Raw genomic sequence first — 16243 nt, 5'->3', positions numbered from 1 at the left:
CAGGTCAAAACAAATCAAAACCCACAACAAAATTGAAATACTGGGGAGAGAGTTCAAAAATTTGGCCTGAAGGTACAAAGATACTTGTAACCTGTGTTGCTCAGTGCAACTTGGAAAAAGGCAAAAGAACAAGAATGTAAATAATTTATGCCACAATGCTTTGATTGATTTGTTTAGATATTTCAAAAAGTAGCTATGCGACCATTGGAAACCATTTTAAACATTTGTTTAAAGCAATCATTTACCACTACAGTATTAAGTTATTCTTTCTGGGCAATTTTCCACTGAACAAATTTTTATTTATGATGTAATTTTCTCGCCAAACATGGAGCTATCTACAATTTATAAAGGACTAAGCAGAGTTCATCACTACTTTTGATCACTGGAGATAATTATAATAAGCATCTTTTACTTTGCTTTGGGAAACTTTTGACCTATAAAATTGTCACCTAACTTATGAGAGCTTTGTTGAAATACAGATTTTTTTTTATTCTCGAGGGCATGTGAAGGAACACGGTCAAAATAAAACATTTCCTCATCGCTTAGTTTTGTTTATTTAGAGAGCCTATAACAACTTGGAGATTTTAAGAATTTTTGTTTGGTTTCTTTGCTAATGGGCATATGCGCTTGCCAGAGAAAAAGTGAGAGAGAGAGAAAGTGAGAGAGAGAGAAAGAGAGAGAGAGAGAGAAAGTGAGAAATCATCCCCCAGGGAATATAGCCATCTGCAATCCCTTTTCCTCCATTCTTCTATCAGGATATGGGCACCCATGGTCACACACCTGGCATCTTCTTCAAGCTACTGGGTCCTGGGACGCAAACTGTCAAGTCAGCCACTTGGGATCCAGCTGCCTTAACCTCCACACTGCCGGCTGACACAAATAATCAGTTTTTAATCGAGTGTTTTTGGACCATCATGAATTGTGGTGAAGGACTGGGCCTTCCATGCCATAAAATAACACCAAGGAGATAAATCACTGAGTGCCCCCATACTCTGCCTTGTTAGTGTGATGGCGGTTAATTTTGTGTGTCAATGTGAATGGATCTTAGTGCTTTTATAGCTGGTCAAACGTTATTCTGGACATTTCTGTGAAGGTGATTTTTGGATAAAATTAACATGTAATTGGTGGATTTTGAGTAAAGCTGATTAAGCGCAGTGGAAATTCTTAAGAACAGAAAAACTGAACACCCCTCCACCCCCACCCACCCCTCCCCCGAGTAAGAAGACACATAGGAATCCTGCCAGCAGAATGCCTTTCAGCTCAGACTGCAGGTCTTCCCCAGGTGCCCAGTGTGCCAGCCTACTCTGCAGATTTGGGACTCACCAAACTTCCATAACCATGGGAGTCAATGTCTTAAAATCACTCCACCAGAGCTGCTGCAGCCAGGGCACCAACGCCCAAGTGCAAGTTTGGTGCCCTCAAGGAGAGTCAAGGCGTGCCTCCAATCCAGAACATTGCAAGATGCTGCCAGTTTCACTAAGATGGACTGCTCATGGAGCAACTGGGAAGTCAGGGTATTCTCTTTTTCTCAGAAGTGCATGCCTCGGGGCTAAAGAAAGCTGGGTTTCAGCTGGGTTTCAGAGTCAGCCAAATGTGTCTTTGCACCTGTGGGACCTATACATCAGTGTGGACAGAAGTCTGACTACTTTTCCTATTTTTCCAAAATCTTTTCAAAAGGGGACTGGGGAAGTCATGCCCACAAACATTAACAGACCATTTATTTTCTATTAACAGGATTCTTCCTACCTCCTGTTCCTGGCATAGTATCTTTGAGATGTAGATTAAGCCTTTTCTTTAACTAAGACACAGAACTTCTCTTTCAATCACCAACCTAAGAATTCTGGGACCCACCTATAACCTACAAGCCCCCCCCCTACACACACATGTCCTGCCTTTTGGGGCCAGACCAATGGAAAATCTTTTCACTAAATGTTGTCTGTCAATCTCAAAAGCAAATAAAAGGAACCTCTGTACATGATCACCCTGAGAAAAGGCATATATGCCTCTTCTCTGGGCCTAGGTCATTCACAGTTGACTTGGAAATAACCCGCATTAATTATTATTTATTAATTTTACAGTTCGGTTTTTTTTTTTCCCATCAACATCAGTTATACCCAAGAGCTTTCTGTTGGAGGTGGGAAACTTGTTATTTTAAAAATCAAAATGAGCCAGCAGGTGGCGTAGTGGTTAAGGTGTTGTACTCTCACATGACTAACCATGGTTCGAGTTCCAAGCCCAGAGATTTGAAACCTGGTAAGTGTGCATGTGTGCCCAAAATCCCAAGAGGAAAGTGAAGGAGAAGGGCTTGTGGCATGACTACTCCTGCTGGGCTGATTTCTCACTTTCTCTCTCTTTCTTTGTCTCTCTGGCAAGCATATGCATCCTATAGCAAAAATCTCTCCATAAAACAAACAAAACATGGATGCAGAATAGAAACCTCTCTTTGAAAGGTCAGTGAAGCTTAGTCCATTAACACTTTCTCTTCCATCAGCGAAGGGGTCCTCACTGCTGTCCAGTCAGTGTATAATCTGTTTTTAGAATCCTAAACTTAGGCTTGCTCCTGAGTCCACATGCTGTTGTTACTGTTATAGACAAAGTTATTATTATTATTATTTTAAATTTTGACCAGAGAGAGAGAAAGTGAAAAAACATGTTGCAAAAGTCAAGACAAAATTCACCATATATATCACATGTGTTCATGTGTGCCCAAAATCACAGGAGGAGAAGGGATTGCTGAGTGACCATCTCCACTGTGGGGTGATTTCTAACTTTCCTTCTTATGTGTCAGTCTCTCTTTCTGGTGAGTGCATGTGCCCTAAGGCAAAAATCTCTAAAAAAAATAAATACGTAACTTTATACTTCCTTTGAGTAGTACTTTCTTCCATGGTGTCACTCAGCTTCAAATTGTACTTTATTATAATACTAATGTCGCCACAAAAGGTAACTTTCTCTATTATGTAAGTAAGTTTAAGTTTCCATAAAAAGATATGATCACATCTCAAATTTCATCTCTCTAATTTTTGCTTGAAAGCTTTAATTTTATCATTAACATCAAACTGCCAATTTCTTTTTTTAAAGTGTTAGGATCACACCATTCATTTTTGAAAAATAAACTGCAAATACCTAAATCAGTATAACCATATTTTTAGCATACCTTTTTTTTCAGCCAGTGGTGTCCTGGTTGAGGCATTGGGACTCCCATACGGCTGACCATGGCTCAAGTCCTAGACTCAGTGGCTTGCTTTCTCACTTTCTCTCTCACTTTCTCTGTCCGTCTCTCTCTGATGAACACCTATAGCAAACTTAAAATGTAATAATAATAAATTACATCATCATAAACAATAAACAATGCTTATCTTTTAAAATAATTTCTCAAAGGTAACATGCATTTATTCTACTGACTTCCTCGTTTTATTTACAAGGTCACAAGCACAGACATGTAAATTAGTTTGGTGAAGACAGGAGTCTCTGGAGACTTGGGCTCTTCCCTGGTATGACTTGACTGAGGTCGCTTACGAACTCTTAACTTCTTTGGGATACCTGTAGCAACACGGTAACTTATTGTTGTCCTTTACTCAGAACGCTAGGTTAGAAAGTGCCCACAGCAAGGAGAAGTGACAGAGAATAGCAGGAGTTTTGCTGGCCTATGATTCAGCATGTGTTCCTGCCGGTTACTTTGTTGTCAGCTACTGAAAATGGCATAGATCTGTAAGCACGTCTCCACGCTGATGTGCTTCAGAGATTCTCACAGAGGTGAGGAAATAAATGGTTTGAGGTGGATACATGAAAGGGGCTGTCATGTTTGGTAGAATCGTTTTACGGTTTTAGCAGAGAACTATCTATATCCAGTTAATAATCTCATTTTATCTTGAGTTTCCTGCATTGTTCAACTAAATATAAAGAGCCTTTTGGAACAAAGCTTAGACTATGCCTTTTATGAGAGGAGAGCTCACTCTGGTAGGCTGGGAATTCATTAGGTAAATTGGCACTGACATGGGTTGTGTTTCTACTGAAGAAGAAAACACTGGAATGAAAATTCTGTGCAATATTGATGTTTCCTTTTTTCTTTTTGAGAATATTTTTATTTAAAGCTATGAAGCAGTATGAATGAAAGGTGTTTTCTTGTATCCAAATATTAAGTCCTTACTTTAAGGATTTCCTTGCAGACACTTGCAATTTTTCTGGCAATTTTGAACCAAAAAGCATGTGTTTATCAAGTATTAAGAAAAATACAAATTTGAAGCCAGTAGGTGGCGCAGTGGTTAAGTTGGCTGGATTCCCACATGGTCTGCCATAGTTTAAATTCTGGACATGGTGGCTTGAAAATTATGCTGGACATTCATGCATGCCCAAGATCCCGAGAGGAGTATGGAGGAGGAGGGATTGCAGAGTGGCCATTTCCCCTGGAGAGATAATTTCTCATTTTCCCTTTCTCTGTATCTCTGTATCTCTCTCCTCTCTGGCAAGTACACACACAGCCTTTGACAAAAATCAAAAACAGAAAAATACAAATTTATTTGAAATATATTGAAAATGTCCTGGTGATACTTCCAAGAATTATTCGGAATAAATTTTTTTAAAAACTACCTCTGCCCTTGGGACCAGCAGTTGGCGTAAAAGCTGTGGCACTGGACTCCCATGTAGTCGACCACGGTTTAAGTCCTGGACTCAGAGGCTTAAACTCATGCCAGACGTGTGTGCCTGTGTGCCCAAGATCTCGAGAGAATGCAGGAGAAGGGATTGCGGTGTGGCCGTCCCCCCTGGAGGATGATTTCTCACTTTCTGACTCTCTGTCTCTGTCTTTCTTGTGCGCACACACGCCATATAGCAAAAAACTCTCAAAAAAAAAAAAAAAGAATTAAAAGCAAAGATGACTGTCCTTGCACACAATAGACAGAGCCATTATTTCAGAAATCCAGAATACATTCTCCAATGCAGAAATACAAAGAAAATAAGTTTTAAAAATATCATAAGACACATTTTTTTTTCAAGTCAAGCTGTTTGAGTTCCCCAGAAGAGTTTAATGGGATGGAAGATAGGTAAATCTGATTGTTTCTATCCCTGTACAAATATTGCTACAGACAGATTGACATAAATGGAAGACTGACATCATTGTGACTTGTTAGTATAAAATGGTCCTATGATATTTGACTAAATGATAAAAGCGTCAATGCAATCAACGTTGTGATAGTCTTGAAAACAAAAAAGATAAAAATATCTGATTACCCCGATTCTATATTTCTTTGCTAATCATTACTGTTAATGCTCCACTTGCACCTGTGTTTGGTGGTAATCTAAAGAGGAACACATTTTCAAGGAGGAATTGGGCTAAATTTCAAGAAAATTCTTTAACTCTAAGCATTTATGAGTCCTGACAATTTGTCAACTCTATTTATGCCGAAGGTACACAATGTTAATATTTGTCATGACAAGTACAGAAGAAAAGTGCTTAGTGCTACATTTTCCATATAATTTTAATATCATTTTTCAAAAGGGAGGAATTTGCAAGTTAAATGTCTAGTAGTATCATCTCAATCCCTTTAAAAGACATATTATTTTCCCCAAATTGAATGCATTTCATTAATTAAGCCCATTGGGTTAGGATACAGGAAATATTTTTAAATATAACTGCAAGCACAAATGTGTTGGAAATAGTGAAAACTCATAATGAAAAATGTTTCCCTTGCTATTAGCAATTTTAAAAGTATAAGATTTCTGTACAGACATGATTAAGATTTTTTTTTGAAAACTTAGATAATTTAACATTCAGAACATAAAATAAAAGTAACTAATGTAAACATCATCATTATTAGTCTAGTTCGGATTTGATTAGTTTAAAAGTATTAGTGGATCAAGGCTTGCTCTCTCTCTCTCTCTCCCTCTCTCTCTCCTCTCTCTCTCTTGCTCTGTCCCTCTCTGGTTAAATAAAATATTTCTTTAAAAAAGTGATAGTGGATCAACGACTAAACTGGAGATGGTAGTAAATGTTACTTGATTTTAATCAGAAATCATATTTTTATGGTAAACAATACTTTCAAAGGTAAATGCACTTGAGAGTAGCCTTTCATAGAATGCTTATTTATCGCCAATTTAGGTATAGATTTACATATCTACTTCAAAAACTAAAACCTTTAACTCTACCTGCACTACCCAATAGAATATTCATCGGATCTGATACTCCACCGCAGTAAGCTCACTAGAATGTTTTAGAGTATATTTCTGAAACATCTGGTCAAAGTAAAGATACATATGCCCTATTACCAATTTATAGATTATACAATTATATAAACTGAAGGAAACATGGAGGCTTGGAATAGAAAGTTATAAGGGAGGGAAATGAGTATAGGAGCTCTAAGTTCACACCAGTGGAGTAAGTAAAAATATTGCAGATATTAATACCATAGAAGAGTAGACCATGGTCAAAATGATAAACAATAACAAAAACTGGATCTGTGCATATAAATGTAAAGAAATACAGCATGCCTGGAGTGATGAAAATTTTAAATTAAGATGCCATGTTAATTTATAAAAATAAAAACAATATGTATTAATCAGAGACTTAATAAATTTATTAGGAATCTATATTCAATCAATTATAAAAGGTCTTCAAAAGTAGAGAAAATGTGTATTATGAAAGAAGTGCATGGATTTAACAATGTTCTGCACCAAAATAAACTCATACTTTAATTCTATTCTGTACAAAGTTTTTTTAAAACTCCCTTATATAGAGCTATACATAGAAAAGTGAGTAGTAGACAGGCAAAATGATTCAGTAGCTCCCAGTAGACAGGCAAAATTATTCAAAAAAAGAATGTGTAAAACTTGACATATATTTGTAATGTATGAATTCTATTATAGTTTGGGGTAGTAGTTGCATCAAGGTTTTCCAATATACTTGATCGTCTTACTGGTTTCCTAAGAATCATCCTTTCTTTCTACAAGTATGATCTGACCGTTGATGTTTTCTGTGGTGTCTGTTATTTGTCTCTGTGTGTAACAATGAAACTGAACTAGAGTTAACAGAGATATCCCTTTCCAAAGCATTTTGCCTCGAGCAGAATTTCCAAAGTGCCAGTCCTGATACAGCTTGTAGAGTGATTTCCGTTAGAAGTCAGGCCAACTTCCATCTCCATCTCTCTTAGTTATAGATGAGGGGAATATGGCCAGCAGAGCTTTCTCAAAAATGGAAAAAGAACTTGGGTGTTGGCTGTCCCTTAACAATTGGCAGTTGGCCCTCTATGAGATAGATGAGAAGAGTGGGCCTGTCAGCCCACTAGACCTCTCCCTAACTCATCTGCAGTCAAGTGGTATGGAAACAAAAATTATCACTCTAAAATCGTGACATTGGAAATCACTGACTTAAACGATATGTACTAGGAGGTTTGAGGTGGTCACAGTAAACTCCTCTGCTCCATACCTGTGCCTGTTACATCGGCCAGCAGTGACATTGTCACTGTATTATCAAACCCTTTGTCTCTCAGTATTGTCTACATTGAAAGACCTTTTTCGTGTTTCTACTCAGAGCATACATGCTTAGTAAATGCATGTTAAATAAATAACAACCTATGGAGAAGAATTGTGTCTACTTCTAAAATATTGGGCCCCTCAACTTGATGTAATCGCTACATTTGTAAAGTTAAGTCAGCTTCCATCACAGGAATGTGGCCATGTGAAAATACCAGAAGTGATTAATCTCATTATAGAAGCATGTGCCACTTTAGATTTATGAAATAATTGCCTCAAAACTTTTGAAAATGCAGTAATTGTTACCTTTGAAATCATCATACTATTATATGTATTAATTCTGGATTGTATTGTAAAAACTACATCATAAATAGGAAGCGTCAGATTCTAGTGATTAAGTTATTGCTATAAATAGCTTGGTGACATAAAATATTTCATGGAGAAACTCCTGTGTAGAACTCTCTACTTTACAACGTTAACTCTGCAGTGAAGAATCAATAAGGTAACAGTACACTGCATAGTGTCATTACTCAGAGGTACAAATCATTTTGAAGTAAAAATAACAATAATGATCTTTCCTTTACTCTCGCTTTAAGTCAGGAGCTTAATCAAGCCGAACAAAATATTGGTAAAGATTCACTTTAAGTTTTGTGTTCTCTTTTAATTATTTAAAAAAGGAGTTGAGCATGTAGTATACAAGTAGCCATTTTTAAAAAAATATAAAGATAGAATCAGGAAAAAAAAAAAAGGATTTCTTTTGCTCCTGCATCAACCAAGTTAGAACTGAGAATTAATTTTAAATTGTTTGTCACTGTAGCATCGCTTTCTTGAGAAAATTTAAACTTCTGGTTATATTATGTACAGTAGTATACTTTCTTAAGTGACATGGGATAAAAATAAAGTTTAGTATGGTCTAGGAAAGTTTTTGAATCATATAGCTATCCAAAAGAAAAATTCAATTTCATATTCTGTTGAAAAACACAGCCATGGTTTCTTAAAAACTCTTCCTGGGATGACTTCAGGCACCCAAATTCTATTCTGAAAAGGCTATAGTACTTGTTCCTTGACATTTTCAAAGTTCATGTGATCCTGAGAAATGATTAAAGGTTATCTCTAGAGCATATTGCTGATGACAGTTTCCCTAGTTTGCTATAGTTCATAGGTAGCAAAGAATGCATTGTTTCAAGAATTTTTCTTTTCTTTTTCACTTTATCTTTCAATTCACAGCTTAAGCTATTCTTTGTTCCCTAAGCTGCTGTAGACTCTTATGTACTTAAGGATGGTATATAGCAACAATGATATAAACAAACACTTTGAGTCTGAAGAAATCATTTATTTGTCTTTTTTTTATTTTATTGTGTTTTATTTGAATAGAACATCATTTCTCTATTGCAAATAAAGTAAAATAGAACCCCAGAATCACCAAAAAATCCATTACTAAGTTTTATTTGTGTAAGGACTCTGTATAAAATACAATTCAGAATATCATGGGACCAGCAGATGGCATGATGGTTATGTCGCTGGACCCCCACATAGTCAACTGAGGTTCTAGTCCTAAACCCAGTGGTTTAAAACTCATGCCAGGTGTGTATGTGTGCATGCCCAAAATGCCCAGAGGAGAATGGTCAAAAAGGGATTATGGTGTGGCTACCCCTGGGGGTGGGGAGATTTCTCGCTTTCTGTCTCTCTGTCTCTCTCTGTCTCTTCCATGAGCACACATACCCTGTAGCAAAATTCTCTCTAAAGAAAAAAAAAATCAGAATATCTTATATCTTACATGAAATAATTACAGTCTTAACATGCACTTTTTTTCGTTTTTTTTGGGGGGAGAGAGATTTTTGCTATAGGGCAGATATGCTCACTGGAGAGACAGAGAGAGAAAGTGAGAAATCATCCCACAGTGGGATGGCCATTGTGATGCTACAATCCCTCCTCCTCCATTCTCCTCTTGGGATCTGGGCATGCACATACACACACAGCATGAGTTTTAAGCCATTGAGTCCGTGACTTGAACCACATTAGACTATTCACCCATATTTAAATTTGATTTAATTTTAGAAATGCAAGCAATAAATGCGGACACTTGGTACTATTATATGTCTCAAAATAAATAACTAAAACTAAACAATGTGAGTGTGAACAGAATTTCTACCTTTCCTTCTTCATTCCAAGAAATGATAGAGTCCCCATTCTGGAGATGATAATGCAAAATCAGGTGAGTCAGCATTAACTGACCGTTGCGTAATTCAATCCAAGCTTTTGTGCTTCTGTCAATTATAAATTAAAATACGCCAACTATTTTTCTCTCTCTCCTTTCTCTTCTTGATTCTCTCTCTCCTGTATGTCTCACTTCCAAGATATGTAAAATGTTGGCATCAAAGCTTAGTGTCCCAAATGCTATCATTTCTTAAACTTTCCTATGTGAATTTGCTAGAGAAAGATGTTTTCTCTAGAACCCATGAAAATATTGTTCCAGTATTTCATTGTGTAGCGATATCAAAAAAAGTCATTTCTAAACTTTTCTTTTTTCTTTTTTTCTAAACTTTTCACACTCAGAAACCTGCTGGTATTTTCTGTCCTGTTTTATTATTGCTCACATTTACTTGTGTTATTTATTTTATTTGCTGTAGGGTGCGTGCACTCACCAGAGAGACAGAGAGAGACAGAGAGACAGAAAGCGAGAAATCACCCCCCAAGGGGGATGGCCACGCCGAAATCCCTTCTCCTCCATTCTCCTCTCGGGATGTCGGGCACACACGCACACGTGCCTGGCGTGAGTTTAAGCCACCAGGTCTGGGACTCGAGCCGCAGTCAACTACATGAGAGTCCAGCGACATAGCCATTACGCTAACTGCTGGTCCCACTTGTGTTATAATTTCTTAGTACTGCATTTCTTATTTTAGGAGCTCGAAGTCTACTTTGTGATATTGTTGTCTATGTATAAATTATACTACAGTGACATTAACACTGGAGGTTTGTAAGTGATAGTGTGAAATGGTTGAATCTAATCTGAGAGTTAATTCCTGATTAATATGAAGTAACTGGGTGACCTCAGACTGGACTTCTCTTTCTTTGCTTCAGTTATTTTACCTATGAAGTGTGGTAATAATACTGATTGTGCAGTTGTATTATGACAACTGAATTGAAGCAGGTAAATCACCAGAACAGCTTCTGGCAAACAGCTAATACTCAGAGAAAAATTAATATTATAAAGCATTATGGAACTGCTATGGGCAATCATAAGAAAAAGTAAAAATTCATTGTTGAAGGGACTTGGTAATACACAGGCATTTGGCACATTCTATCTAGTTTGTAAATTATGAAATTGTAACCTAGTATCTAGTTTCTCTTGTTTTATTTTATTTTCAACATTTGGATGTACAATGGTGCTGAGTGATCTTGTCAGGGTCTCCTAAACTAAAAGATTACATGAAATAAATAGAGGCCAAGTAATTGGATAAACTTCACTAACCCCAGTCAAACTACTCACAATATTTCATAATGGAATACTCTTCTCTTTTGCTTGGGGAATTAGGGATTCCTCCAAATTATAATTTTTAAATGATACTCTGAAACAACGTTGTAAGAATGATTAGTAATTTCAGCTAATAGGGTCAGAATATCAGTATAAAATACTTCTTATTATTTAAATATGCATGAGTTTATCTGAAAGAGTTTGGGAGTGGAAATGGTAGAATGAGCAAGTCCATGGGATGAGATTGGAGAATGTCAGAAGTGAGAGGAAAGAAGACAAAAGAATAGGTTCAAGGATTTACATACACATTTGGAATAGTTAAGGAATAGCTTCCTAAATTTGGTTATGAATTATATCAGGATTATATCATCACTTTTTGCTTCCAGAAAACAAATGTATAAGATTTTGAGATTATTCACAAATGCCATAATGGGGGACAGAAGAGGAAAGCAGAAAGTGTAAGTGAGATTGTAGACCACCTTATACCCTCAAGTTGCTGTGATCTGAAACATGGAACGGAGACTGTGAATGACCTGACACCTATGTTGTGCTGAGTGTTGGAACAGATCATCTGTCCTACTAAAGATGTCTGGAAATCTTTCAGTACAAAGCCATACATGACACTTTGCAACAGAAAAAAATAAAATAGATCTTACCAAAGCATAATGACTCACACAAAACTTTTCCACAAAACCAATTAAAAAGAAGCAATATTACTCTTGCTCTTGTGGATAAATGGTTAATGCACTGAAGTGTGATATTTAATTACTTCTTTTTATTTTGCCCTTCATTATTTTAGCTTTCATAGCTACACATGTTACACTGGTCATAAAATTATATAGCCCATTTTAAGGTGCACCTACAACATTTTTCTGACCGATTTCCTGATGCAGAGAATTTTGCCAGTAGTCAACACTCCCCGGGAAGGCTTTCCTCCATTCGGTTCTGAATTTATAGCCCTTAAACTTTACCACTGTCAAGTTGTTAAACAGGGAAGTCTAAGTTCTTGTAATCAATTAAAATCTTTTCTATGTTCCAGCCTCCTCCGTATGATCACTCTACTTGCCAGAGAGACAGCAATCTCAAGGTTTTGGTGTTTAATCATACAAAGTGTTCGGAACAGGACAAAAAATCTTGCTATATAAGGTAGCAACACACACACACAAAGGAAATGCATCAATTTGTAAGTAAATACAAAAATAGGTTGACTTGGGGAACCAGCAGTTAGCGTAATGGCTATGTCGCTGGACTCCCACGTAGTTTACCGTGGTTCGCGTCCCAGACCCAGTGGCTTAAAACTCACGCCAGGCGCGTGTGCGTGCATGCCCAAGATCCCGAGAGGAGAATGGAGGAGAAGGGATTGCGGCGTGACCATCCCCTAGGGGGTGATTTCTCGCTTTCTGTCTCTCTGTCTCTATCTGTCTGGCGAGCATAAGTGCCCTATAAAGAAAGCCTCTTCAAAATAAATAAATAAATAAATAAATAAATAAATAAATAAATAGGTTGACTTGCAGAACAGTGGTAAGCTCTTTAAGTGTATCCATGGTGGAAAGCACACAATAAGAGACTATTTTCAAAATTTAGGAATGGAATATTTAATGGAAAATATTGACCCAGGGATATCTATAGCTTACTCTTCTTCATTTCACTAGCAGAAAGAAAAATGGTATGTGAGACATTAAATGCAGAATATAAATTACTGAAAATAAATAAGAAATTTCAGATTACCGTTTAATCATCTAGAATCCAAATATTTAAAAATATCACATACTGTAAAAAAATCCAGTTGGTAGAAGCATGGAACAAATTCAAAGGAGAAAGCCTCAATCTCCCTAAAGCTGCCAAGTGGGATGATGGAGTAGAGAGCTCCAAACCGCACACTGACGAGGAGGTGGTCCTCCAAAAGACAGTCCAATATCCATTAAGAAAGGGGGCAAAATGGGAACGCTTTGACAAAAGTGAGGAAAGGTAAGCTTCTTTTTATTTGATCCTTCAAGAGGAGTGTTTTAAGGTAAAGTGAAACGAGTCAATAGAGAGGTGAATTTGCAAAGAAAGAGAAAAGACTGGGCTAGCAGGTGGCATGTTGGTTAAGACCCTGGACTCACACATAGCCAGCCTAGGTTTGAGTCCCAGATCCAGTGATTTGAAAATCTTGCCAGATGTGTGTGCCTGAGTGCCTAATATCCCAAGAGGAGAATTGAGAAGAAGAGATTGTATTGTGTTGTGGCCATCCCCACTGGGAAATGATTTAGGCTCTCTCCTTTGAATTTGGTCCATGCTTCTACAAACTCTGCTGAGTTCTTCCTTTTATAGTGTTAAAGCCATACATTATTAGCATCTTGCTCTGAAGATGCAGGTCCTGAGTTCAGGCCCTCTGCCCCACTCAAGTTCACAGAAATATAGAGTGGGGAACCTTACTGTTACAGCTTACTGGTTTTATTTAGCAGCTTTTTCTCCAGAGAACTGGTTCAGAATCTCCTTCTCTCTCTCTTGATTATAACACACTGAGCTACTCATTCGTATTTCATAATTCCACGCCAATTTTTATATAGAGACTAGATCTGATTATGTTAACTATCAGAAAACTTCAGAGTTAATGAAATTATCAGTATCTTCACAAAGAAAGGGATGTTTCTGCCAATTTGATATTGACTTTGATTTTTACTTGCCATGGTTAGACTAGCAACTATCTCTCTACCTGCTAATAAATCAATATGTTCTTTTATGCACTAGAAAATGGTATTCATGCCATCTCACCTCAGAGTTGTGGTACAAATTTTTCCATTTGCCTAGATGTCCACTGCATGTTTGCACATATGCTCATCCTTATGTGCTTATACATCCAACACTCTATACCCATGTGTAGATGCATGTATTCATACAAAACCTCTCTGGACTATTTACACTTTTCCCTAGGAACCCACTTTAAGAGATACCTTCCCTAACAAGTCAATTCACCTTTCTAGTAGAGAATGAGAGTTTATTCTGTACACTTCTGCCCTTAGCATCTTGCTCTTTCTACATCCTTTTATCAGACATTATGTTAATGACATAGTAACTCCCTGGTGTCACTGTGTATGGTATACCTTGAGAGTAAGAGTGATGTAGTAATATGCTATTAACTCATGGTCTAGTGCTTTCCATTGTAGTAACCAAAAAAAAAAGGGGGGGAGGAACCAAGCAGTTGGCATAATAACTATATCACTGGACACTCTTGAAGCCGACCATGGTTCAAGTCCTGGACCCTGTGCATTAAACTCATACTGGGCACGGTGTGTGTGCATGCCCAAGATCCCAAGAGGAGAATTAGAGGAGAAGGGATTGCAACATGGCCATCCCTCCTGGAGGGTGATTTCTCACTTTCTCTTTCTCTGTCTCTCTGTCTTTCTGGCAAGCACATGTGCCTTATAGCAAAAACCTCTCAAAAACAAAAATGGTTGAATAAATAATAAACTTAATCATTGAGTTCCCTTTTTTTGATCCTAATTGAAGTAGACAAAAATAATGTCCCTATATAGTTGTCCATGCCTTAATCCCATGAATCTGTAAAGGTGTTATATTATATATGAGAAAGGAAATAAGATAAGTAAGGCATTTTAAATTAATCAGGATTTGTAAGACAGTAGCCTGCTTGCTAATCATTAGGGAGTCAAAGAACCTGATTGCAGTATTTTGGGCTGTAGCACAGAAGACTATAGTCATGGCAACTCAACTTTGGGATGATGCTTAGATAAGAAAAGTGTACTAAATATGCTAACTAAGGTGAATGATGTAAAATCCGGAGAAACAATGTTTATAATTTTTCTAATGGGTCAGCTCCAGTGCCCTTGGGGACTACTGCTCCTTCACTGTACCCCTGGGCACACCACGACAACTTCTGCATGAGCTGAGGACCTGCTCATTTTCTCAGGATGGGCTCCTCTGCTTTAAACGCTTTCTCAAGCCCCTAAGACTTATTCCCACTTTCCTTGTTCCCACTTCCCTTGTTCTCTGCTGACATCCCTAATAAAGAACCCTACATTTAAAAAAAAAAAAAAAAAGTTTCAGAGCTGGCTTTGAAGTGCTGACAGCAGCGACCCGGATGTCCAGTTGACCGTGGTGAGAGTGCCCATGGCTGACACGTCCACCCACCGTACGGAGGACGACGCCAGCACCCGGGTGACCACGGAGGGTCCCGCACAGCAGCTCAGCGTGGTGGACCGTGAGGCCTACATGCCGCTCTCAGCTCCACCTGCGCACCAAGTCTGCCGCCTGCGCCTCCACCAGGGAGAGCCACCCCCACATAGAGTCCGTGTGTGAAGCAGCAGAGAAGGGCTTGAAGACCTTGACGGCAGCCGCTGTCAGCGGGGCGCAGCCCCTTCTCTCCAAGCTGGAGTCCCAGATTGTGATAGCCAACGGGCTCGCCCACAGCAGCCCGGACAACTGAAAGAGAGCCTGCCCTTTCTGTAGCAGCTAAGGACACCAAGAAGCTCTTGTCATCTAAGGGGTCGGGGGCGAGAAATGGTGTCCAACACTGTATCCAGCGCCAAGCATACCACGACCAGCTGGGTGACGGGGGCGGTAGACGTGACCTGCAGCACCATGCAGACCGGTGTGGACATGACCGAGACCGTGGTGACCAGCAGCGTCCACTTAGCTCATGGGCTCCTGCATGGGCCAGATGGCGCGGAGCAAGGCGGACGCGGTGCTGGGCAAGACCTAGGAGTGGGAGGGAGAACCACCTACCCATGACCAGCGCTGCGTTCTTCCGCATCACCACCTCCCTGGAGGGCTCCAACGTGCCCTCGGTGCTGCAGTAGCGGCAGGGGCAGAGTTACTTCCTGCGCTTAGGCTCCCTGACCGAGCCACTGCGCCAGCATGCCTTTGCAGAAGGCGCAGCTGCAACTGTCCCAGGGCCTCTTCCTGATGGAGACGGTCAAGCAGGGGTGAACCACAAGCTGGCAGAGCTGCAGGAGAAGCTGCACCACCTGTGGCTCAGCTGGAACCAGAAGCAACCGCAGAGCAGTGAAAAGGACCCTCGTTCCTCTGTTTCCCTGCGTTCGATTTCACTGTAAAAGAAAACCCAAATTCTGCCATTTTGGATAGTTGGTTACAGACCTCTGTACTCTTGTTTCCAGGTAGCTACCCACAAATTCAGCCATGAATAAACCTTGTTTGTTTGCTTGAAAAGCTTGGGCCAGATTTTTTTATTTGCAGTTGACACAAAGGTTGCAAACTAAATTAAGGCTGTTGGCCACTTGATGAAAAGATGGTTATCTTTGATGATCTAAATGGGCTTTTAAAAATATATTTTATTTAACTGCA

At 38.8% G+C, this 16243-nt stretch overlaps 1 pseudogene; it reads left to right on the top strand.

Annotated features, from left to right (window-relative positions):
• The first annotated feature begins 15049 nt into the window (after positions 1-15049).
• Positions 15050-15993, top strand: LOC102496188 (perilipin-3 pseudogene; annotated as a pseudogene).
• Positions 15994-16243: the final 250 nt, after the last annotated feature.

The sequence above is a fragment of the Tupaia chinensis genome, unplaced genomic scaffold (genome assembly GCF_000334495.1).
Source record: "Tupaia chinensis unplaced genomic scaffold, TupChi_1.0 Scaffold000084_3, whole genome shotgun sequence".
Classification (NCBI taxonomy): Eukaryota; Metazoa; Chordata; class Mammalia; order Scandentia; family Tupaiidae; genus Tupaia; species Tupaia belangeri.
Note: the sequence above shows the minus strand (reverse complement) of the source record. Positions and strands in the feature narration are given on the sequence as shown.